General features: G+C 44.2%; 1 long non-coding RNA gene across 4 annotated transcripts in view; it reads left to right on the forward strand.

The window, feature by feature from the left end:
- Window positions 1-201: 201 nt before the first annotated feature.
- Window positions 202-27,257, forward strand: part of LOC132210430 (uncharacterized) — a 321,143-nt gene continuing 294,087 nt past the window's right edge. For 3 of the 4 annotated variants that reach the window (XR_009446535.1, XR_009446536.1, XR_009446541.1), the window contains exon 1: window positions 1,269-1,655. This is a non-coding gene — a long non-coding RNA (uncharacterized LOC132210430). Of the gene's footprint in view, window positions 312-1,268; window positions 1,656-27,257 lie in introns of those variants that run through there. The other variant, XR_009446537.1, reaches the window with a different exon arrangement.

Consider the following 27,257-nt stretch of genomic DNA (forward strand, 5'->3'; position numbering starts at 1 on the left):
GCTTTACGCGATTGCTTGTATCATTTCTGTCCGATAAGGGGAATTAAAAACAGAGAAATAACATAACGTCCACTTATTTCTTCACATCAGCTCACCAAGCATTCTGGGAAAGTAAATCCAGAGTCTGGTGTTTAATTTTTGTTGTAATCTGCCTCGGGTCAATTTTGTTCTCATTCAAAGTGCCTCCTGCTAGGGAGGGAAGTGTGAATTATTTTAATTTCTGCAAGCTGAGCTATGACAAATTTATCTATTGGACTAAGGTAGCATGACGGGAGTTGCAGATGAACAGAGAGAGGAAGCAGGAATTATAGGTAACTGTAAGTAAATGCTGCCAATGAGGGATACAGGGATGAGGATCCCTTTGGATTATGGAGAAACATCCTCAGGACGCTGTAATTTAATTAAAACCTGCACTCACAGAAATGCAGTGTGGCCAGCACACCTATTGTGTCACATCTAGGCTTCTTATTGGCTACTGTTTTGGGGAGTGACTGGTTAAAAAGGCCTCCGCTTGCAAGGGGTCCCTGAGCATGAAATGTATTGTATGCTGAAGTTGACATGACTGCATTCTTTGGCAAAGTAGGTCAGAAAGGGGAAGAGAGAGAGAACTGAACTCTAAACGCTCCACAGTGTTGTCCTCACTTTTTTTGTATATATAAACAGATTTTAATTTATCTCATACCCCTGCCTGGCTCTCCCTCCCTACTGTCTCAAACACACTGTTAAGGAAACGGCTCATTGCTAGCTTTCTCGTGCGTGATCCTGAAAAAAAACTTTTCTGGGGACAGATAAAGGGGCGCTCTGTGTGTGCTTTATATGAAAAAAATCACAATTTCTGGAAGTCGCCGGTAGCTTATGAGAGAAATGTTCTGAGCAATCGATTTAACATTAAAGAGACAGATGTAAAATGAAAATTTCTGTTCAGAACAAAGAATGGGAAATTCTAGCCTGAGACACTGAAACCACAGGTCAGCTCACGGTTTTTATTTTATTTGTTTTGTTTTTGTTGACCCAAGAATTCTTCGCCAAATTGTTTTTTTTTAAAAGAGAAAACCCGTGACGGTTCAGTCACCTTGGTTCCAATCTGTAATATGAACACGTAGATTATTTACTTTGCCGGTTGTTTCACCAGATAGGGCATTTACCCCCCTCGTTTCATATAAAAAGAATCACCCCAAGGAAGGAACGCAGTCTGGGCTTAATGCCAAGGGCTGGCATTTCAACAGCCGTTGCTTTTCAGCATGGATTGAGAGGCTGTGGGAAGGGAGGGTGGTTCTGCCTCTCACTCTCGCCTTTGCTTTCTCTATCTCGCTGTTTCACTCTGTCTTCTCTCTCAATCTCTTTGTTTCTAATTCTACATCGCTATCTGTTGCTTCCCTACTTCCACCCCCGCCCCCCCCCCCCTGTCTAATTTCCCCTGTCGTTTTCTGTGTCTAGCTTTCTGTTTCCGTCGATCTCCTCTGTATCTCGGGGAACCCAGTACTATGGAGACATAGCTGGGTCTGAGAAAATTGCATGTGAAAACAGCAACACAAGACAGAAACCAAGAGAGAACCAAATCTGGGTCTCGGTCGCTGCCAAAGTTGAAAGGCTTCAGGAGGGACAGTTGCCAATGCCAGCGAGCTCCCTGTCTCAGCCAATCTGTCACATCATTGGTGAGGAACCTATTTGCATCATACGTTAATGAGCTTTGTTTAACATTTGGTTTCCAAGCCATTACAGCTTGTCATTAATGACTCTGTGTTTGTATGGAATAATTCCTTGTGGCTGTAGTGCAGCTAGCGCTCTCATTCCGGGTTGTGGAGGATGTACTGGGCTGGGGAAGGTCAGGGTGAACAGATCGTTTCATCATTTTGTTAGAGACCTTTCTAAATCATTAGCGATACATAACACTAACTCGTAACTATCAGCATCTCAGCTTCTTTTCCTCTTCTGACGCTTTCATACCCTTCCTTTCCCTCCCACCTCATCTCTCTGCACTCTTCAGCTCTCCCTTCCTCTTAAACCCTCCCTAGCTTTTCCTGCCGTGCCCCTCCCTCTTGTCGTTTGCCTTTTTCTTCCAGCCTTTGGTCTTTTTCTACAGCCCTGTTGCTCACTGCCACTATTTTCTCGGCCATCCTCCTGCGGTCCTGCTCCACCTCTCCCTCTGCCTTCCTCCCCTCTACCCTCACAGCATCGCTATGTTTGAGAAAGATCAGAGATGCTTGCTGAGAAGCAGCAATCGTATCTCCAATGCGGATGAATGTAGCATTTAGCAGATTGATGTGCATAGCAGATACCACAGTACAATGTTCTTAACTCTTTCCCCCACATTTACCTATTAATTGATACCAAAACGGCAGTGAAATCAGTATCTTGTAAACATTGAATTTAATACAGGTTATATTCTCATTTTATATACTCACTGCTTCGTGTGTAATATATAACAAATACGGCAGATATTTAGCCTTTTTTTGGACGGGTTTGCTGATGGGAAATGGCTTCTGGAACGTTGATTTATTCAATAGAATTGAAGACGGTCTGCCCCTTTTCACAATTTACACTGATTTGCATCTGCTTTATTGGAACAGTCAAGCGTGCGTGTGTGTGAGAGGGAGGGAGATGCAGAGGGGGGTAGGGAAATGGTGGAAGAGAAAGATAGACGGGACAGACAGTCGGTGGGAGAGGTGAAGAGAGGTGGAGACAAGGCGACAACATAGGTGTAACATGCGGGGATGTGACAGGTCGATGGAAGCGCGGCTGGTATCCAGTTGCTGTGCCACATTGCAGTGGGGTCTGCAAGCATTTTATCAGCACCACATCAGTATGCACCTGGCATGGCTGTTCTCATTTGCTCCCCTCGCTATAAATCTTGGAATCCGAATCGTGCATAATGCATCAAGAACACACCGGAGGGGAGGGGGGTGGGGGTGTTCCTGGGGAAGGAAGAGGGGCTGTGGGCGAGGAGAATGGAAGGGGTGGCGATTGTGGGAAACGGTTTCTTTTTTTGAAGATGAGCTTGTTTCCCTCCCACTCGCATCGTCGAGGACTCTTGGCTCAGTGCCAGAACCTAACGCATTATTCACCCACAGTCTCCCTCTAAGATTTTACAGCTGCAGCAGTCACGTGCTCCATAACAAAATGTACACCCTGCTCCTGCCTCCATAAATTAAGAATTCAGAGACACTTGTGCTCTGGTAAAGGTTACTGGATAATTGAGAGGAGCTTTCCTCTCCATTTCCAACCCCCACCACATTGGTTTTGTTATATTGCTCTCCCTTGTGTATGCTCTGAGCCGCTGGCCCCTTTTTCTTTGTGTGTGCATTTTGACAGAGGGAGAAAAATACCAACAAATAATAATGCTTTCTGCTCAGACAGGTATGGGACACATATTCTAGACCTTCAAAAGGAAATGGTGAAGTGCAATTTGATTTTTTTAAAACAATCTCACCTTTGTTTTGAAGTCTGTGTATGGCCTGGCTCCTTCTACCCCTCCCCTACCCCTGTAAGCCCCTCCCCCCAGTTCCTGCCTCTTATCATTCCCTTGCAGATCTCTACGCTCTTCCAAACCTGAACTCTTGCATATCCTCCAGTTCCATGCACCATGGATGTTGATGCTTCCAGCTATCTGGGTCCTAAACTCTGAAATTCCCTCCCTAAGACCTTGCTCCCCTTTCTCTCCCCTTTAAGATATTCATGAAAACGCCAACATTTTGACCAGCTTTTAGCCACCTCTCCTAATCATCGAATTACAAAGGCCCTTCAGCCCATTGAATCTGTACTGCCAAAAATACACGACTGCCAAGACTAGTCCCACTTCCCTGCACTAAGCCCATAGAGTCTTGAATGTTACCTCACTTCACTTGTTCATCCAACTACTTTTTAATGGCTGCGAAGTTTCCCACCTCCCTCCCAGGCAGTGCGTTTCAGACCCCCACCACCCTCTGGGTGAAAAGGTTTTTCCTCAAACTCCCTGCCTTTCTCTTTAAACACAGGCCCCCTTGTTAATGACCTTTCAACTAATTTGAGTAAGTGCTTTCTATCCGTCTGGCCCATGCCCTTCATAATCTTATACACCTCAGTCAGAATCCCCCCATCAACCTACTCTGCTCTGAAGAAAACAGTCCATGCTTATCCAGCCTCCCTTCACAGCTGAAATGCTCCTTCCCAAGGCAACATCCTGGTGAATCTCCTGATCCTTTGCTTTGGGTATCAGTTTTTGTTTGTTACCATTCCTTGAAATGCGTGGAACATTGTACTGTGTTAAGTGTGCCATATAAATGTAAGATGTTGTTCAATATGTTCAACGTTAACTACCGCTGATCATATACTTTCTGACACTCTCCACCCAAAAGGCCTTTTAACTGCATTGCAACTCTCAAATAAACCCTTCATTGGAAGAAAGAACAAAAGTTGCATTCATGTATTGCGTAAAGAAACAAAGTTGACATTTTGCTTCTTCATATGTGATTCTTCATATTGGACTGTCGCTTCATAAATGCTGAAGGACCTGCTACATTTCTCTGGCATCCCTGTTTTTATTTCAGATCTCCAGCATCTGCAGTACTTCGCTCTTATTTGTGCCCTGATACAGTGCCGGTTAGGGGGTGTAGTCAAAAAATTAAGGCCAGACCATTCAGGAGCAATGTTAGGAGCTCTTCTACACACAAAGGGTGGTAGAGGTTTGGAATTCTGTTCCACAAATGGCAGTAAATGCTGGATCAAATGTTAATTTTAAATCTGTTAAGTAAAGTAAGCAAGAATTATGGGATATGGGCCAAAGATGGGTGTACGGAGTTAGTCCGCATGATCTCGTTGAATGGGTTCAAGGGGATAGAACAAAGAACAATACAGCACAGGGTCCCTTTGGCCCTCCAAGCCTGCACCAACACAGTTTGCCCTTCCGTATTGAAACTTTCTTCACTTACAGGATCCATCTCCCTCTATTCCCTTCCTATTCATGTATTTGGACAGGTGCTTCTTGTTTTAGCATTGGTGGTGATCTTTCACCTGGATTCAGTACAGTAAGGAAAATTTGCAATTTCGTTTAAAGGTCTAGGAAATCTGAAACCGTTTGTAAGCAGTTTCAAAAGGAGTTTTAAGCACTTCTATCAACTGTAAAGTGATTCATTGTAACTTTCGTATGAAGTGCTGGTCAGTGTTAGTTGGTGACCCTCAGCCTGGAAGTAGTACCAACAAGAAAGAAGTTTACATAGAAAAGCTGTGAATTTTGTGAGAAAATCACTGTTGTAAAGTCAAAAAGCAGAATCATAAGCAGAAGAGCTTGAATATGATCATGGCAGAGACATGGACGCAAAGAGAAAATGTAGAGACAGAAAGAGAAATATGAGTTTCTTGTGAGCTGACAAAAAGGGGCAAATAAAACTGAATTTGTGTCAATAACTTAGGGATAGTAAAAGGCTGAGTGTTTTCATAGAGTCAGCCAAATTGAGGTGTTACTGTTTACTTGGGAGAAAGTAAACTTTTGAAAGCGGCACCATCAGGCTTATTGTGACCTGATGGAGAAGGGAACACAGAAGTGCGCTTTGCTTATTGTAACTCAAAGATGAAAGTTTGTTTTTGGATGGGTCCCTGATCTAACCTGGATAAATAAACAATTATCAGAGAATTGTGTGGCAATGTAGTGCCTCATTTTTGTGGGTAACAAGGCAACGCTTTTGGGTCTATAAGACATCTTTTGTTCTATTGATATTTGACATGATATCTATCTTTTTATTTGTAGCATTATTCATGGCTAGTTCATGTTAGTTCTATTTCATGGCCTTGTAAAAATTGCAAAAATTAAAAATTTTTGGTAATTTCTTCAGTAGAAGTCATTCAGCAAATTTGGCTAATGTAGATGATGGATCCCCGGCCCAATGAGATTGTAACAAAGTTGTGGGCTTGAGTCTGGAAGCAGACTCTAAGACTGTAAAACAGTGTTCCAGGATCTTTCTAGAATTTAACAAACAAGATTTCAAATTTGCTTTTGCTACATTGAATTGTCGCTGAAAAGAGAGACATGTTTCTGAAGCTTTTCCTTTTGCTTTCATCAGGACAAATGCAAGGATGCCAAACTTCAACTGACCACACAACTTATACTGTCAAGAAATAAGGGTGTTAACTGGTGGGAAAGTTGACTGTAATTGGGAGGTATTGTCTTTGGAGGAAGAGTGAGGCAATACAATCTCCCAGGCACCTGGGTAACACAAAATTGATGAAAGGCTTGAACATGTTCCCTTAGTTTGCAGAGAATGTGCATGAATGAATGTCACCTCTGTCAAATGTGTATTACTTTACGCATCCAATAGATTGCCATAATTGGCAGTTAATGCAGCTATTAGCACTCTGTCTGACCTAGAGTCATAGAGATATTCAGCACGGAAACAGACCCTTTAGTCCAACTCCTCCATGCCATCCAGGTATCCTAAAATAAATCCAGCCCCATTTGCCAGCATTTGGCCCTTATTCACTCAAAATCCTTCCTACTCATATACCCATCCAGATGCCTTTTAAATGTTGTAAGTATACCAGCCCCCAGCACTTTCTCTGGCAGCTCATTCCATACACGCACCACCCTCTGCATGCAAAAGTTGCCCCTCAGGTCCCTTTTAAATCATTCCTGTCTCACTTAAACTAATGGCCTCCCGTGTTGGACTCCCCATCCTGGGGAAGGGCCTTGTCTATTCATCCTACTCACACCCTTCATGATCTTATAAACCGCTGTAAAGTCTCCTCTTAGCCCCCTATGCTGTAGGGAAAGTAGCCCCAGTCTATTCAGCCTCTGTCTATAGCTCAAACCCTCCAACCCTTGAAAGATCCTTATGAATCTTTTCTGAACCCTTCAAGTTTTGCAGCATCCTTTGTATAGCAGCCAGGCAAGAATTGCACACAGTATTCCAGTAGAGGCCTAACCAATGTCCTGTACAGCCACAACATGACCTCCCAACTCCTATATTCAGTACATTGACCAATGAAGGCAAGCATACCAAACGCCTTCATCACTATCCTAACCACTTGCAACTCCACTTTCAAGGAGCTATGATACTGTCCTCCAAAGTCTCCTTGTTTAGCAACACTCCCCAGGTCCTTATCATTTTATCCTGCACGGATTTACCTTTACAAAATGCAGCACCTCACATTTATCTAAATTAAACTCCATCAATGGCCCACCTGATCACGATCCCATTGTACTCTGAGGTAGCCTTGTTCCACTTCGTATCATTTTTGAATTACGTTAGCTAACTCACCAGTTTTCTGATTAATCTTTGTCATTGTGTACCATTGACTCTGCTATCTCTATCTTGCTTCTTGAAATATAACCAATTCAAATCAAGATCATATTCTTTCTAACTTTGATTAATTTATCTGTTTTCTATTACCTCCCTATGCTTTTATGACCTTTTTGATGTCTTCTAATGTCATGTTTGCCTTCCATGTCCCCCTGCTAAATACCTATATCAGCTTATCAATGGCTCTCTGGAACCTATCTCTCCTTCCCTTCCATCTGATGTTTATCCCCTCGCCCAACCACGCCCCCCACCACTCCTGTCGGGTATTCACCATCCCTCCTAACCTTCCGCTCTCCGAAGCTGAATGCTCTGTACTCAGCAAAGGTCTCAGTTTTATCCCTCTGCGTCCCCACCTTAACGAATTTCAGGCATGACATGACGCTGAACTGTTCTTCGGCCATCTTCGCCTCCGTGCTCATTTCTTTGTACAAGAGTCCTCTCCCCACCCCACAGACCGCTTCGCCCAACTCCAACACCCTCCCTCCACCTGGATCCCTCCCTCTGGCCTTTTACCTGCACTTGATCTTTTCATTGAGAACTGTCGATGTGACATCAACCACCTCAATTTCCTGTCCCTCTCAACAAATCCAACCGATCTCCCTCCAAACTGACTGCCCTCCATGCACTCAAATCTAACCCTGACTTTGCCATCAAGCCTGCCGATAAGGGTGGTGCTGTCGTAGCCTGACGTACTGACCTCTACCTTGCAGAGACTGAGCGCCAACTCTCAGATACCTCCTCCCACCTTCCCCTGGACCATGACCCCACCTTGGCACATCAGGCCATTGTATCCAGCACGGTTACGGATCTCATTTCATCCAGTGATGTCCCCCGATCCGCTTCCAAGCTAACAGTCCCCCAACCCCGCACAGCTCGTTTCTACCTCCTGCCAAAAATCCACAAACAGGACTGGCCTGTGGGTAAAACTGGCAAGGTGAGCATTTATTACCAGCAGGCATGAAGAGTCAACCACAATGCTGTGCATCTGGAAGCTGGATCAGGTAAGGACACACAGAAACAGAAATTGTTGGATCAACTCAGCAGATCTGGCAGCACCAGTGGAGAGTGATTCAGAGTTAACATTTCGAGTCCAGTAACCCCTAAGAACTTTTCTTCAGGAGGTCAGGTCCCTAAAAGTCATTAGTGAATGTGGATTTTTATGCCAATCAACATCATTTGACTCTCATTGTTTCAGCCTGCTCATGCCCCACAGAGCTCGTCTCCTCCTACCTTGACTCAGTCTTCTCCCCCCAGTTCAATCCCTCCCCACATACATCCATGATGCATCTGACGCCTTACACCGGTTTCAAAGCTTCCAGTTTACCGGCTCCAGCCACCTCCTCTTTACCCTGGATGTGCAATCCCTTTACACATCCATTCCCCACCAGGAGGGTCTTAGGGCTCTCCACTTCTTCCTGGAGCAAAGACCTGAACCATCCCCACCCAACACCACCCTCCTCCACTTGGCCGAGCTTGTCCTCATCCTCAACAACAGTTCTCAGGAAGGGCCACCGGACACGAAATGTTACCTCTGTTTTCTCCTCCACAGATGCTGCCAGACTGCTGAGCTTTTCCAGCAACTTTGTTTTTGTTCAGCTTATCAAGGCTTCACCACCAAACATATGTTTTTATCTAGTATGCTCTAGTCTTACCTTCCTGCACTAGGCCTATAGCCTCGAATGTGCCCATCTCAGTACTTTTTAACAGCTGTGCGTTTTCCTCCCTCAGCTGTCCTACTAGGCACCACCACCTGGGTGATAAACCTTTGCTCAAACCCCCTCTGAACCTTTCTGCGTTTGAAAGTATGCCTCCTTGTTATTGTCTCTACAGTGGATTGTAGAATTTTTATCACATTCAACTTTGGTCACCATCTGACTTTTAATGAGTTCCAAATTCCACCATCTACATAGAACGTGGAACATTACAGCACAGTACAGGCCCTTCAGCCCTCGATGTTGTGCCGACTTGTCATACCAATCTGAAGCCCATCTAACCTACACTATTCCATCTACATCCATATGCTTGTCCAATGATGACTTAAATGTACCTAAAGTTGGCGAACCTACTACCTTTGCAGGCAAAGCGTTCCATTCCCTTACTACTCTCTGAGTAAAGAAACTATCTCTGACATCTGTCCTATATCTTTCACCCCTCAATTTAAAGCTATGCCCCCTCGTGTTCACCGTCACCATCCTAGGAAAAAGGCTCTCCCTATCCACCCTATCTAACCCTCTGATTATTTTATATGTTTCAATTAAGTCACTTCTCAACCTTCTTCTCTCGAACGAAAACAGCCTCAAGTCCCTCAGCCTTTCCTCGTAAGACCTTCCCTCCATACCAGGCAACATCCTTGTAAATCTCCTCTGCACCCTTTCCAAAGCTTCCACATCCTTCTTATAATGCGGTGACCAGAACTGTACGCAATATTCCAAGTGTGGCCGCACCAGAGTTCTGTACAGCTTCACCATAACCTCTTGGTTCCGGAACTCGATCCCTCTATTAATAAAAGCTAAAACACTGTACGCCTTCTGAACAGCCCTGTCAACCTGGGTGGCAACTTTCTTCTGCGACAGGATTCAAATCAAAATTCGCAGGACATGACTGTGCCTCTGGATTACTTGTCCAGCAACAGTATCACCACACCAATCCCTCCACCAAAGAAATTATCACTGCTTCTTGCCATTTCTTTACAATTGGCATTGTGTTTAACCTATGTATCCTCTAGCATCATTTCCCCCGATGAAGGCTATGAAAGGTTAAGGAGCGAAGACGGAAAAATGAGTTTCAACACAGATCAGCCAATATCAAATTGAATGTCCCTGTGTAGTTTCCCACTGACTAAGGAAAATTTGACGTGTTGGAATATTTAAAATTGGAACAAAATTTAAAATAATTAGATTATCGTTAGCACAAACCTTCCATGAAAATTCTGATAAGTGGACAACACAGTCCATGGAAGAAATTAGTCAAGGTTCCTGCTGTTTTCATGGATAATAATTTGAGATATCAGTTCCCACGTGTTAGTAGATTACATAATATTTGTGTGAGCGGGTTGGGCTTGTTGACTAGCGTAATTATTAGTTGCATGTAATTATAGGTTAATTGAAAGCACATAATTTTATTTATCATGTGGTTTTGTTGAGATTAGTTTATTTATTCATGGGATGTGGGAAAAACTGGCAAGGTGAGCATTGATTACCAACAGGTATGAAGAGTCGACCACAATGCTGTGCATCTGGAGGCCAGACCAGGTAAGGACATGCGGTTTTCTTCCTGAACAAACAGAAACAGAAATTGTTGGATCAACTCAGCAGATCTGGCAGCACCTGTGGAGAGTGAAACAGAGTTAAAATTTTGATTCCAGTAACTCCTAAGAACTTTTCTTCAGGAGGTCAGGTCCCTAAAAGTCATTAGTGAATGTGGATTTTTATACCAATCAACATCATTTGACTCTCAGTTTCAGATTTTTAAAATTGAATTCAAATTACACTTCTGCCATGGCAGAATTTGTACGCAAGATCTCACAATATTACCTGGGTCACTGGATTAAAAGTCTAGCAATAATACCACTAGGTCATCATTGCTCCCTTAGTATTAATTATTGGTCAGGAAAAAAGTTGCCACTCTTCCTTTGAAATAATTACTGGTGTAAGATCTTCTTATCATGATTGGAAAATCCCGTTCTGATCCTGATCAGACCCAAAAAAAAATGCAAACTTGCTTTCCTGCAATTTTTCTGAATGATCTCCTGATGGAAGATCCTTTAGAACTGGCTAAACGCAGGATTGCTTGGAGAGATCAGTGAAACTGTGGAGGAGCTACGTTCTTTGCTCACAGCATTATCTGCCATTTCCCAGCAAGTAAAGAGTCCAGAGATCGTGGGAACTGCCAAAGGTGGAGAATCTGAGATAATAAAGGTGTAGAGCTGGATAAACACAGCAGGCCAAGCAGCATCAGAGCAGCAGGAAAGCTGACATTTCGGGTCTACACCCACCTTCAGAAATCAGTCCAGCTCAGAAAGAGCCCAGATGCCTGGGAAAATGTCAGGGAGAGAAGGTGAACAAGTAAGTGGGTGAGGTGGGGGAGTGGCAGATGGGTCAGATGGTGGATAGGCAGGTGGCTGAGATGGGTGTGGATGTTGCTGGTCGGTGGGGGGGGGAATAGTCAGATTGGTTTGGGAGTTGCCTTGGGTCAGGTGTCGGTCAAGGGTATCAGAGATGCTATGGTCTTGTCGTAGGGTAGTTGGATCTGGTCAGTGGGATCTCAGGTCGGGTGGTTTCAGGGAAATAGTTGGGAAAGTGGGGTTGAGGAAGGCGTTGAGTAGTACGTTTTTAGTGTGAATCATTGGGAAGCCCATTACGTTGTTACCCAGGAGACAGACTAGGATTTTTCGGTCTAATATTTCCAGGATAACTTTCAAGGTATATAAAATGGGACTGTCTTGATGAAGGGTTCCAGGGAGCAGTGGAAATCTACTGTTCTCATAGTCTGGTCAGTTCCCACAGTCCACATGTTGGGTCTTCTAGTATCTTGGTGCTTGTTGTGTTTTCAACCATCCACAATTTTGGTGATTTGGGCCAGTATCTGGGAAGTTTTACATTCACCTGAGAGATCAGGCAACATGATGGTGGTGTCCCTTCCTTAAACTGCACACCTGGCAATACAACAGTTCCTTAATTATTTTGAGCTCAGTCTTTAATGTGGGGCGTGAGCCCACAAACATCTGAGCACAAGATGCTGCTCAGGGCCTTATGGTTTCTGTGTCATCTTTTACACTCAGGAAGAGTGACTGTCACACAGTCCTTGTGGAAAAGAAGTCCCGCCTTCACATTGAGAATAATTTCCATCATGTTGTGTGGCACTATCACTGAACTAAATGGGGCAGACTTCGCACAGATCTAACAGCTCAAAACTGGGCATCCATGAGGTCCTGTGGGCCATCAGCAGCAGCAGAATTGTACTCCAGCGCAATCTTTAACCTCATGGCCCGGCATATCCCCCACTCAACCATTACCATCAAGCCAGGCAATCAACCCTAGTTCAATGGCGAGTGCAGGAGGGCATGCCAGGAGAAGCATCAGGCATACCTGAAGATGAGGTATCAACCTGGTGAAGCCACCAAACAGGACTACTCACACACCAAACAGCAAAAGCAGCAAGTGATAGACAGAGCTAAGTGATCAATGCATCAGATCTAAGCTCTGCAGTCCTGCCACACCCAGTGGTGAATGGTGGTGGACAATTAAACAACTCACTGGAGGAGGAGGAGGATCCACACATATTCCCATCCTCAGTGATGGAAGAGCCCAGTATATCAATGCAAAAATAAGACTTAAACATTCACAACAACCTTCGGCCAGAAATGTCGATTGGATGATCCAACTCGGCCTCCTTCAGTGGTCCCCAGCATCACAGATACCGGTCTTCAGCCAATTCAATTCACTCCATGTGATATCAAGAAATAGTTGGAGCCACAGAATAGTGCAAAGGCTACAGGCCCTGACAACATTCTGGCAATAATACTGAAGACTTGTGCTCCAGAACTTGCCGCTCCCCTAGCCAAGCTGTTTCAGTACGGTTGTGACACAAATATCTACCCGACAATGTGGAAAATTGCCCATGTATGTCCTGTACACAAAAAACAGGACAAATCCAACCTAAACAGTTACTATCCCATCAGTCTCCTCTCGACCATCAGTAAAGTGATGCCAGTAACAGTGCTGTCAAGCAGCACCTGCTCAGCAATAACCTGCTCAGTGACACCCAGTTTGTGTTCTGCCAGGGTCTCTTAGCTGCTGGCCTCATTACAGCCTTGGTTCAAGCACGGACAAAAGAGCTGAATTCCAGAGATGAGGTGAGAGTGACAGCCTTTGGTATCAAGGCTGCATTTGACTGAGTGTGGCATCAAGGAGCCCCAGCAAAACTGGAATCAATGGGTGTCAGGGACCAAACTCGCTGGTGGTTGGAGTCATACCCGACACAAAGGAAAATGGTCATAGTTGTTCGAGGTCAGCCACCTCAGCTCCAGGGCATCTCTGCAGGAGTGCTCAGGGCCAAGGAACCGACCTAGGTAGGTTCGTTAGGTATGTCCTAGGCAAAACCATCTTTAGCCGCTTCATCAATGACCTTTCCTCCATCGATAAGCTCAGAAGTGGGGATGTTTGCTGATGATTGCACAATGCTCAGCACCATTCACAACTCTTCAGATACTGAAACAGTCCATGTTCAAATGTAACAAGATCTGGACAATATCCAGGCTTGGGCTGACACATGTCAAATGACACAAATACCAGGCTATGACTGCTAATCATAAGAGACAATCTAACCACTGCCCCTTGACATTCACTGGCGTTACCATCACTGTATCCCCCACTATCAACATCCTGGATGTTATCATTGACCAGAGACTCAGCTGGACTCACCACATAAACACAGTGGCTACAAGAGCAGGCCTGAAGCTAGGAATACTGTGGCGAGTAACTCACCTCCTGACTCCTTAAAGTCTGTCCACCATCTACAAGGCACAAGTCAGGAGTGTGATGGAATACTCCCCACTTGCCTGGATGAGTGCAGCCCCAACAACACTCAAGAAGCTCGACACCATCCAGGACAAAGCAGCCGCTTGATTGGCACCACATCCACAAACATCCACTCCCTCCATCACCAACACTTGGTAACAGCAGTGTGTACCATCTATAAGATGCACTGCAGGAATTCTCCAAAGATCCACAAGCAACACCTTCCAAACCCACTGCCACTTCTATCTAGAAGGACAGGGGCAGCAGATACATGGGAATGCCATTACTTGCAAGTTCCCCTCCAAGCCACTCACCATCCTGACTTGGAACTATATTGGCATTCGTTCACTGTCACCGGCTCAATTCCTGGAATTCCCTCCCTAAAGGCATTGTGGGTCTCCCAGCAGCACATGGACTGCAGTGGGTTCATGAGGCAGATCACCCCCACCATTTCAAGGGCAGTTAGGGATGGACAACAAATTTTGGCACAGCCAGCAACCCCCACATCTCAGTAATGAATAACAGCAACTCAAAGTTCTACTGCCCATCTGCTGATTTTCTCTAAGCTCAATTTACCCATTCTCTGATAATAAAATGTGAGGCTGGATGAACACAGCAGGCCCAGCAGCATCTCAGGAGCACAAAAGCTGACGTTTCGGGCCTAGACCCTTCATCAGAGAGGGGGATGGGGGGAGGGAACTGGAATAAATAGGGAGAGAGGGGGAGGCGGACCGAAGATGGAGAGTAAAGAAGATAGGTGGAGAGAGCGTAGGTGGGGAGGTGGGGAGGGGATAGGTCAGTCCAGGGAAGACGGACAGGCCAAGGAGGTGGGATGAGGTTAGTAGGTAGCTGGGGGTGCGGCTTGGGGTGGGAGGAAGGGATGGGTGAGAGGAAGAACCGGTTAGGGAGGCAGAGACAGGTTGGACTGGTTTTGGGATGCAGTGGGTGGGGGGGAAGAGCTGGGCTGGTTGTGTGGTGCAGTGGGGGGAGGGGACGAACTGGGCTGGTTTAGGGATGCAGTAGGGGAAGGGGAGATTTTGAAACTGGTGAAATCCACATTGATACCATATGGCTGCAGGGTTCCCAGGCGGAATATGAGTTGCTGTTCCTGCAACCTTCGGGTGGCATCATTGTGGCAGTGCAGGAGGCCCATGATCGACATGTCATCAAGAGAATGGGAGGGGGAGTGGAAATGGTTTGCGACTGGGAGGTGCAGTTGTTTGTTGCGAACTGAGCGGAGGTGTTCTGCAAAGCGGTCCCCAAGCCTCCGCTTGATTTCCCCAATGTAGAGGAAGCCGCACCGGGTACAGTGGATGCAGTATACCACATTGGCAGATGTGCAGGTGAACCTCTGCTTAATGTGGAATGTCATCTTGGGGCCTGGGATGGGGGTGAGGGAGGAGGTGTGGGGACAAGTGTAGCATTTCCTGCGGTTGCAGGGGAAGGTGCCGGGTGTGGTGGGGTTGGAGGGCAGTGTGGAGTGAACAAGGGAGTCACGGAGAGAGTGGTCTCTCCGGAAAGCAGACAGGGGAGGGGATGGAAAAATGTCTTGGGTGGTGGGGTCGGATTGTAAATGGCGGAAGTGTCGGAGGATTACCCATTCTCTATTTGCTTACATTGACAGTGCTTGGCATGGTCTCACTCTGCCCAATTTCCAATGCAGACATGATGGTCTGAATGGCCTCCCTTGTAAGCATAAACATTCTACTCTGTGATATCTGTTAGCTGTTCCAGTTTTACTCTGCACTCTATGTCTGGCCTCGTGAGATCTGTAATTCTCACCATTCCACCTCTGGTTGACATGCCTTCAGCTGTCAAGGTCTTAAACAGATGGGGAGTTGGTGCAACTGTATATTCAGAGACCAGAGAATGTTCTGGGGACATATTCTTGAATTCCGTCATGGCAGATGTTAAACGGAAATTCATTCGGAATCTAAAGGTGACCATGAAACTATTACTGATGGTCAAGGAGAGAAACCTATCTGGTTCATTAATACTAGATAACAAAGTGTGGAGCTGGATGAACACAGCAGGCCAAGCAGCATCTCAGGAGCACAAAAGCTGACGTTTTGGGCCTAGACCCTTCATCAGAATGTCTGATGAAGGGTCTAGGCCCAAAACGTCAGCTTTTGTGCTCCTGAATGGAATGTCTGATGAAGGGTCTAGGCCCAAAACGTCAGCTTTTGTGCTCCTGAGATGCTGCTTGGCCTGCTGTGTTCATCCAGCTCCACACTTTGTTATCTTGGATTCTCCAGCATCTGCAGTTCCCATTATCTCTGGTTCATGAATACTGTTTAGGAAGGAAACTGCTGTCCTTTTCTGGCCTTGCATACATGTGATCCCAGACAGACATTAATGGGGTTGATGATAAAGAATGGTCAATAAATGCTGTCCTGGTCAGCAATGCCCACATTCTTATGAATTAATAACAGATAGTTTAAAATCATAGAATGCCTATACAGAACGAAACAACTACGCAGAGGCCAGGAGCCTGTCACCAAGTTACCTCAGTAGCAGCAGTGGATACAATTGACAAGATGCACTGCAGAAATTCACAAACAATCCTCAGACAGCAACTTCCAAAACCGTGACCACTTCCATTTAGAAGGACAAGGGCAGCAGATACATGGGAACACCACCACCTCCAAGCCACTCACTATCCTGACTTGGAAATGTATTGCCGATCCTTCACTGTCGCTGGGTCAAAATCCTGGAATTCCCTCCCTAAATGCATTGTGGGTCAACCCACAGCACATGGGTTGCAGCAGTTCAACAAGACAGCTTACCGCCACTTTCTCAAGGGGCAAGTAGGGACGGGCAATAAATTGCTGGCCAGCCAGGGATGCCCACATCCCACAGATGAACAAATAAAATTCCGGAGAGGAGCTGGAGCAAGCTTCCAACTTCTTTCTTTCCTACCTGTGTTGCAGCCAAATACAGGCAAACATCTTTGCAATTAGGGCAAAGAACTCTGGATGTTTGAGATCTAAGACAAAAAAATAAATTGCTGAAGAAACTCAGGTCTGGTGTGGAGAGAAAGCAGAGTTAATGCTTTGGGTCTGGTGACTGTTCTGATGAAGAGTTACTGGACTCAAAATGTCAACCCTGCTTTCTTCCCTCAGATACCGCCAGACCTGCTGCATGGAGGGACTCCAGGAAAATTCCCATTTAATTGAGTAGATCTAGCATTTCCAATAATTTGAGAAGCAAGCAGATCAGGAGGAGATCATGGTTTCTGTAGATTTTCTTCTCTGTCTGTGCCCCTTTGATGGTTTTAAAATCACTCTGTGTGTAAAGTGCAGAAATGCAGTTTTTATGTCGACTGATCTCACTACCATGAATATTTGGCCAAAAAACTAAATAGATTTTCAAGATTACTTTTCCAGCTGTGGGGCAGTCAACTCTCACTCTGTCCAAAATCCCGAGCAACTACTTTCGATTTAACCTGTCAAGTCTTACGTACAATGGCATTTGCAATATTTTGCATTTTTCTTATTGGAGAAAACCGAGTTAACGTTTCGAGTCCGGTGACCCTTCCTCAGAACTGATGGTGGCTGGGAAAACATCAGTTTATATGCAGAAAATAGGGACGTGGGTGGGGTAGGGAGTAAATGACAAGATAGAGCCTTAAGAGAGAGAAAGACAGTTGGACAGACAAAGGAGTTGCTAACGATCAGGCTGGGAGGGGGAATAGTTGTTAATGGAGACTGTTGGTGACTAACACCAGGCCTTGTTATAGCTTAGATTCCCTATAGTGTGGAAACAGGCCCTTCGGCCCAACAAGTCCACACCGCCCCTTGAAGCATCCCACCCAGACACATCCCCCTATAACCCACACACCCCTGAATACTGCGGGCAATTTAGCAGTGGCTGATCCACCTAACCTGCATATCTTTGGACTGTGGGAGGAAACCAGAGCACCCCGAGGAAACCCACACAGACACGGGGAGAATGTGCAAACTCCACACAGACAGTTACCTGAGGCTGGAATCAAACCTGTGTCCCTGGCGCTGTGATAACAAAGTGTGGGGCTGGACGAACACAGCAGGCCAAGCAGCATCTTAGGAGCACAAAAGCTGACGTTTCGGGCCTAAACCCTTCATCAGAAAAGGGTGATGAAGGGCCTAGGTCCGAAACATCAGCTTTTATGCTCCTAGGATGCAGCTTGGCCTGCTGTGTTCGTCCAGCCCCACACTTTGTTATGTTGGATTGTCCAGCATCTGCAGTTCTCATTATCCCTGGCGCTGTGAGGCTGCAGTGCTAACCACTGAGCCACTGTCCCACCAAATCACACAGCCTGCCACTACACACCCCCTGTTAGGATGGAGGACCCTGGCTAAGTTATTGCAGTGTATCGCAGAGCTGTTACACACTGGGACCACTCTTTCATTGGATATTTGTAGATGTGGTGCCAATCAAGTGGGCTGCTTTGACCTGGGCAGCATCAATCTTCTAGAGTATTGTTGGCACTGAACCCATCCAGGCAACTGGAGAATAGTCCACTATACTTGTGACTGTGCCTTTGTAGATTATAGTGAAGCACAGGCAAAACAAGAGGTGAGTTACATGCTGAAGAATACCTAGCTTCTGACCTCTTCTTATAGCCACAACATTTATACAGCTAGGGCAGCTCATTCTGTTCAGTGGGGATTCACCTGTGCTGGTGCCATTCAGTATCAAGGGGTGATGTTTGCATTCTGTCTTGTTAAAATTGCCTGGCACTTGTGTGGTGTGAATGTACTTACCAGTCCAAGCCTGGATATTGTCCAGGTCTTGTTGCACATGGACAGGTTTTGCTTCAGTATCAGAAGAATCACAAATGGTGCTGAGCATCTTTTAATCGTAAGCAAACATGCTCATTTTTGATTCATGCCGTTCTTACAAATGTCTCTGAACTCATCATCGGCAAATTCCCTCTAATTCAGACAGATAATTGTGGGGAGTCTAAGTATGGTCACCAGGTCTACAACATGTAGAATGACAGTCTTTGAATGTTAAAGCCATGTCTTTGCATTAATAGCAACCACCTTGTTAAAGGTATCTGCGAATGAAAGGTTTATTTTGGCACGGTAATTTTCACCCATGCTTTTCAGATAATTCACACTTTTCACGAATATCTCCCAGCAGGTTTTCGATAAGCATTATCAAACACAACTGTGTGCCTTGGCACAATTTCTAATCAACAAATAGCATGAGAACATTGTCCATACAATTTTTAAAATATTTGCTTTTCTTCTTTCTCATTTATATTTCCTGATACCATTTAATATTTCCCTAAAACACCAACAAGAGGCATCTGATGAACATATGAACTATTTCCTGGAGAAGGCCATTTGGTCCTTTGACCCTATTCAGCCATTCAGTAAGATCATAGCTGATCTGACTCGTCCACATTTTCTCTGGGAATGGGTGGGAAATGAAGTAATATGATCAGCCATGGCCTTGTACAGCAGACTCCAGGGCCGAGTGGCCTATTCCACCTCCTAGCTCACATGAGTATACATGCATTCAGATATGGAGCATTTATTTTTGCTATTTTATTATTTTGTAAAGCCTAGCCTTATCTACAGATTCAAGATCAGATTTTGACTTTGTATCCCTTCCTTTTGGAGCTTAACGACCATTTCCTGTATACTTTTCTATCTTCCCATGTCTCTGTGATGTTTCCAAATTGAATTGCTAGCTCCCACGATTCATTTAAAAGCCCCTCCATTTCCCCAGCTATATTGCTCTTGTGAACATTGGCCCATTATAATTCAGGTGGAGGCTGTCTTTTTAGTTCAGCTGCTATTTATCCAAGTACTGGTGCCTAAGCCCCATGAACTGGAATCAATTTGTCCCACACTACTCTTTGAACCATATATTCATCTCTCTAATCTTATTTGCCCTATGCCAATTTGCAGGTGGCTCAGGCAAAATTCTGGAGATTATTAACCTTGAAGTCCTGCTTTTTAATTTAGTGCCTAGCTCCTGATCTTAACTATGAAGAACGCCTTTTGTTATTGTGCCCATATTACTTTGTTAAGGTGATGCAGAAAGTGCACGCCAGAGGGACTAGTATAGAATTGGCATAGTTTTGATATTACACACCCAATGGGCCAAAGGGCCTCTTCTGTACTGTTTGATTCTAGGTCGACATTCTGTAAGAGTTGAACAGCATTTTGTCCAGGCCTGATAAGTGGCAAGTAACACATGTGCCATTGGAAATGCGAGGCAGTTGTCATCTTCAAGAAGAGGGAATCTATTGCCCTAAATGCTGCCTATCATTGTTTCATTAGTAAATTTAGATATAAATGGAATGGGTAGGTTGCTTTATAGTGAAAGGCTTGACAGGCCAGGCCAGAATTTGCTGCAGCTTAGAGTAAAAGGCAATGTGATTGAAACATATAAAACTTTGAGAAGACTGTGGAGGAGGAGGTTAAGTCTTACAGAGGAATCTGGACCTAGGAGTCGCACATGTAAAACAGAGATTGGACAAAAGGCTTTCTCCAGAGTGTCATGACTCATTTTGGAACTCTGTTCCAAAGAGGCAATGGAAGAAGTGTCCTTGAATATCTTTAAGACAGAGGTAGACAGATGCTTCTTAAGTAAAGAAGGTGGAAGTTCACTGGGAGGTGTGGGGGTAGGGAGCTGGTGGTTTGGGGAGTGCTAGATGGAAATATGGAATAGAGGCTACAGTCAAATCAGCAATGATCTTACTGAGTGGAGTTTAGTTTGCAGGGACTGAATGGCTTACTCCTCCAAATGTGTACATTTGTATGTAGAAATGTGGATCTTGAACCCATCATTTATGTGACTAAATGAACCTCCCCCCCAACACAGATCTTTACTGAATGCTGCTATTCAAATTCAGCCAATTAGATTACCTGCCCATTATCCCTACTTTCTTTCAATCAGTTTCGTTTTACTGATAGAATTTTTGGACACAGATTTTTAGTTCACTGATTTACAATTCCCTGATTTCACTTGCTCGTCCTGTTTAGATAGTGGAGTGATGTATAGGGTTTTCCAATCGAAAAGTGCTGTGCCAATTTTAAAGAAATTTGGAAGACTATTAAATATCTCAAATATGCTCAACTACTTCTATTAATCCATAGGATAGAGACCACTGGGAATTAGTAACTGTTTAGTACCATTATACTGCGCTTTACCTTGGTATAATCCAAGTGAATCTCTGTTCCTGTTTAATAATCGTTTCCTTGGTGTTTTGTCATTAAGACCTCTTCCATCTCTGTAAATACTGACATAAATTATAAAATCCAGTATATCATTCGTTCAATCATTTTCACAGGAACATAAAAGTCAGCTGATAAGTTGTCCTATGAAGCCTTGAAAAATCATCTCCAAAAATGTGAGATAACAATGTGTAGAACTGGATGAACACAACAGGCCAAGCAGCATCTTAGGAGCAGGAAAGCTGATGTTTCGGGCCTAGACCCTTCATCAGAAATTCATCTGATGAAGGGTCTAGGCCCGAAACATCAGCCTTCCTGCTCCTAAGATGCTGCTTGGCCTGCTGTGTTCATCCAGGTGTACACCTTGTTGTCTCAGATTCTCCGGCATCTGCAGTTCCTATTATCTCCAAAAATGCGAGCATTATTTGCCAACAATAAATGCAAACTAAGTGGAATGTGTTTTAAACTCATGCATACTTTTGCAGTTTATTGTCTGTGCTCAGGAGGCCTATGTTGGAACTTTCCCAGATGACAACTCCTGGTACCTGTGCCAGTGTGTGATAAGGGATGTTTGTAGTGGTTCACAGACGCAAATTTTATATTGTTTGTGCTTTGCTTTGGACTTTTCCAATGGTTCGGCAGAGGATGCATCATCATAGATTATCTACAGAAAAGATACTGTTCCGTAATAACAAGAAGGCTAATTGCAAGACAGCAATAAATCCAGCTACATTTGGCCAGCATCATTACCAGAACCTAAGGGAGCTGGCACAGGTGCATTCCCTCTGAAAGCTGGAGTAGAATCTCCTTGTCTCCATCCTCAGACATGCTGGGTCTGACATCAGTAGAATGGGTGGTACCTGTGTAACATGGACATTAAACCCTTCAGACCTTTTATAATACCTATATTGCACCTTCTTCCAAGTAGAGTGAGAATATCTTCTTTTGTTGACATCAATATTTCTTGGAACTTCCTTTACAAATTCACTTTTGTAGCTCTTGCAATCTATTTGCAGCCTTGCAGTTTGTGTATTCCCCATATCCCTGAGCATGTATTGTAGTTTGCATCTTTTAAAAGCTGGTTCTTTCAGTTTTATGTTGACACTTAACTCTTCAGTCATCCATGTTGCTTTTTGGCAAGCATTAATTTGGCCCCTTAGGGGGTATAAATTTGTTCTTTATCAGATTGAATTATTTTTCAACACCTCTGTCAGACCTTCTGTTATTTTATCTAATAAGAGATTTGGCTGGTTTACACGAGGGACTGGGAACAAAGGAAGTGGGAACAGTGGCAGGCTGTACAGTCTTGTAAGTTATCCAATATGATCGTGGACTTTGGACTTGGATGCTCTCTCTACCCACCCATCATTTCTGTTCATTCCCCAAGAAACATAAAAACATAGAAAATTGGAGCAGGAGTAGGTTATTTGGCCCATCATGGCTGCCTACCAGTCAACTTGATCATGGTTGATCATCCAACTCAGTTCCCAGTTCCTGCTTTCACTTCATATCTTTTGATCCCATTAGTTCTAAGTTCTACAGCTAACTCCTTCTTGAAAACATTCAATGTTTTGGCCACACTTGGTTATGAATTCCACAGGATCACCACTCTGAGTGAAGAATCTTTTCTCCACCAGCATTTTACATCCACAAACCCCCACCCCCACCTGCCACAACTAAAACATAAAAGCTGTCCCTCCAAACTTCACATTAGCTCTGATAAAGAGACATCTAGACTTAAGACATTAGCTTTCTCTCTCTCCCTTGATGCTGTCTGACTCACTGTGATCTCCACCATTAGTTCCTCTCCCCATCTTAGTTCTAAATGGCTTACCCCATATCTTTAGATTGTGACCCCTAGCTCTGGGCACCCCAGTCACAGGGAACATTCTTCCTGCATTTACCCCATCTAGTTGTGTTAGAATTGTGTAGGTTTCGATGAGATTTCATCTCATTCTTCTCTAGCGAGTACAATTTTAACTGATCCAGTCTGCCTTCATGCATCATTCCTGCTATTCCAGGAATCTGTCTGGTAAACCATTGTTGTATGAGATCCACAGTAAGACATTTTTCCTCAGATAAGGAAACCAAAACTGCATACAGTACTATGGTGTGGTCTCACCAAGGCCCAATACAATTTCAACAGGACATCCCTGTCCTTGTACTCATATCCTCTCACTATGAAAGCAACATACCATTTGTCTTCTTTGTTGCCTGCTGTACTTGCATGCTTACATTTAGTGACTGATACACAAGCACTTCACCAGTTACAACCTGCCAACATGGAAATGCTCCATTTATTCCTACTCTTCACTTCCTGTCCATTACCCAATCCTCAATGCATCCTTATATGTTATTCACTGTCTTCACAGTCCTGGGACATCATTTCTGGTAATCTTCAGGGTAGTTTCCCAAGACCAACCATCTTCAGCTGCTTCCTCAATGACCGTCCCTCCACCATAAGGTCAGAAGTGAGGATGTTCGCACAATGTTGAGCACCATCTGCAACCATCAGATACTGAAACAATCTGCTTGCATGTACAGCAAGAACTGGACGCCACCGAGCTTTGGGTTGATAAGTGGCTAGCGACATTCATGTCAAACTAATGTCAGACAATGACCATGATAACAAAGTGTGAAGCTGGATGAACACAGCAGGCCAAGCAGCATCTCTGATGAAGGGTCTAGGCCTGAGCTTTTGTGCTCCTGAGATGCTGCTTGGCCTGCTGTGTTCATCCAACTTCACGCTTTATTATCTTGGGTTCTCCAGCATCTGCAGTTCACATCATCTCAGACAATGACCATGTTCAACTCAGGAGAATCTAACCATTGAGCCTTCACATTCAATGGCATTACTATTTCTAAAAATCCCAACAATCTGCAGGTTGTCAATGACCAGAAACTTAACACAATTTAAATATTGTGTCTACAAGAACAGGTCATAGGCTAGGAATTGTGCAATGGATAACTCATCTTCGGGTGCCTGCCTACCATCTACAAGGCACAGTCAGGAGTCTGATAGAATCCTCCCCACTTGCCTGGATGAGTGCAGTTATAACGGCGCCCAAGGACCTTGAAATCATGCAGGTAGAAGCGGCCTGCTTGATTCAAACTTCATCCACCACCACTTTCAACACTGATTCTGTTAATAACAGATACATGGTGGCACCAATGTGCGGACACCTGCAAGATGCTCTGCAGTAATTCACCAAGGCTCCTCTAATCAGCAGTTTCCAAATCCATGACCTCTGCTGCCTGGGAGGTCAAGGGAACTATATCAGCATTTCTTTACTGTCACTGGGTCAGAATCCTTGACCTTCCCCTCTGTGGTATTCCTATGCCCCAAGGACTAATAGAAAGCATCTTGCTGCCAACTTCTCCTGGATAAACAGAAATTGGCAATAAGTCCTGGCTGGGCCAGCATCACCTAGATGAATAGAAAAATAAAATCTACTGATTCCCCATTATCGACTAGTTACATCCTGAAAAAAAGTTTGTCAAACGTGATTTTACTTATTGTAAAACTATTTGAATTTGTCTGATGATACAGTGATTTTGCAATGGCATTCTTACAATAGATTTCAGCATTTCCCAGTTGTCTGATATCAGGCTTCCTGCTTCCCCGCTCCCACACTTCTAAAATGACAGTGTTCCATTTGCTACATTTCTATCCTCTAGGAACATTTTAGAGTCCAGGGAATTTTAGAAATCATAACCAGCATATCCACTGTCTGCAGCTATTTTTTTGTTAGAATAGGAAGATGTAAGCCATGAAGTTCTGGCAATTTGTGGGATTTTAGCCCTTGATATTTTTACAAGTATGCTTTCTCTTCTGACATTAATTACCTCCAATTGCTCACTCTTATTAACCCTTTGGTTGCCATCTATGTCTAGTATGTAATTTGCATCTTCTGCTGTAAAGACTGACGCTAAATGTTGGTTCAATGTCTCTCACACTTCCTGATTCCACATGATAATGACTCCACCCTTTGGCTCTAACCAAACTTATATTTTAGCCACTCTCCTTCTTATATACTTGCAAAAGCTCTTACCATCTGATTTTATGTACGTGGCTAGTTTACTTGGAAATGATTTTTTTTCTCTCTTTTTATCAACTTCTTGAGATCCCTTTTGTCAACTTCTAAAACACTCCCAATGTACTCAACTAGTACTGCAAAATTATAAGCTTCTTCTTGCAACCTAATACTATTGTTACTCTCATTGGTAAGCCATGGATGGATCTTTCTTGTTGAGCTTTTTTTTGGTGGAATGTATTATTTTTGTACATTGTAGAAATATTTCTCTAGTGGGGAAGTGATGGCCTAGTGGTTTTATCACTACGTTCCAGTGTACTGGGTCATGTTATGGGGACCTGGGTTTGAATCCTGCCATAAAATGAACCTGAAATTAGGAGTCTGATGGTAACTAAGAAACCATTCTTGATTGTCAGGAAAATCAATCTGGTTCACTGAAGAAGAGTCCCGAACCGAAACATCAAGCTTTCCTGCGCCTCTGATACTTCTTGGCCTGCTGTGTTCATCCAGATTCACACTGTGTTATCTCTATTTCCTTTAGGCAAGAAAATCTGCTAGCCTTACCTGGTCAGGCCTACATGTAACTTCAGACCTATAAGCAATGTGCTTGATTGTTAACTGCCCTGTGGGCAGTTAGGGACAGATAGTAAATGCTGGTCAAGCTGGTGACACTCCACATCCTGTGAATGAATTTAAAATATCAATGCTTCCTACTGTTTATTTATTGTCGTCGCTTTTAGCCTTTTAACCCAATCAACCTTAGCCTGCTCTCTCTCGTATGTACATAATTGGCTTAGTTTAAGTTGAAGATTATTTTTTGAGACTGGAGTATGTGTTTCTCAAATTCAATATTGAATTCAATTACAGTATGATCAGTTTTCCCATGTAGATCTTGTACCAGAGATTGCTCAATAGCCCAAAAGTACGAAACATCTAAAAACAAACTGTGGATGTCAGAAATCAGAAACAAAAACTGAAATGCTGGGTATAATTAGCAGGTCTGGCAGTATCCATGGAGAGAAAGCAGACTGACCATTTCAGGTCCGGTGACCCTTCTTCAGAATTCTAGTTTAGTTCTTTAGTCTGCTTGGCGCACGTCTCACCGAACAACCCAAACAAATTACCTGCAAGATTTTCCAATTTTAATTTCAACTCTGATGCCTCATGCCTTTATTGTTGTACCATTACAATGGAATTCTGTCTGTTACACTCCAAGTACATCTTCAACCACAGGGAAACTCAATCACTTGCAACCAAGCAGGTGACATAACCTTTGAAACCCCCATTTGCACAAGCAAAGAGCAAGAGCACTAGATATTCTCCCCAACCACCCACCCTAAATTACTGTTTCCATTCAGTACCAGCCCGATTTTAATAGCATCCTTCACCGTGGTACCCCAGTCAGTTTGCTCAGCCAGCATGCAATCCCTGCAGTCATCCACACACCTACCATGTACTTCATACCTGTTATTCCAAGCCAAGGGCCATGTTGGGTCTCCCAGTCTGCCTGACCCGTGATACCCTGTTGTCCCTGACTTTCAGTCAGCTTGAGCTTTCTACTGAGAGGTATTGTTGCCTCCCAGAATAAAGTATCCAAGTGACACTCCTCTCTGATGCCTGTAACATCGCAACATTGACTTCAACACAGCAATAACTATCATGAGGGGGCATAATTTTGAGGTGATTGGAGGAAGGTATAGGGGAGATGTCAGAGGTAGGATTCTTACACAGAGAGTGGTGGGTGCGTGGAATGCACTGCCAGCTGTTGTAGTGGAGACAGATACATTAGGGACATTTATGCAACTCTTGCATAGGCACAAATGTAGGGTATGTAGGGTAGTTTGATCTTACAGTAGAATAATAGGTCAGAACAATGTTGTGGGCCTAAAGGCCTGTACTGTTCTATGTAAACAAGCTGCAAATGTTTTTATTCATTCATGGGATGAGGATGTTGCTGGCTCGGCAGCATTTATTGCCCATCCCTAGTTGCCCAGAGGGCAGTTTAAGAGTCAATCACATTGCTGTGGATCTGGAGTCACATGTAGGCCAGAACAGGTGAGGATGACAGTTTTTTTCCCTAGAGGACGTCAGTGAACCAGGTGGGTTTTTCCGACAGTCATCATTCAACTATTACTTCTGGATTTTTAATACATTTGAATTCCACCATCTACTGTGGCAGAATTTAAAACCGGGTTCCAAAATGTTACCTTGATCTCTGAATTAACAGTCCAATGATAATACCACTGGGCCGTCACCTCC

Source organism: Stegostoma tigrinum, chromosome 12, assembly GCF_030684315.1.
Source record: "Stegostoma tigrinum isolate sSteTig4 chromosome 12, sSteTig4.hap1, whole genome shotgun sequence".
Taxonomy (NCBI): domain Eukaryota; kingdom Metazoa; phylum Chordata; class Chondrichthyes; order Orectolobiformes; family Stegostomatidae; genus Stegostoma; species Stegostoma tigrinum.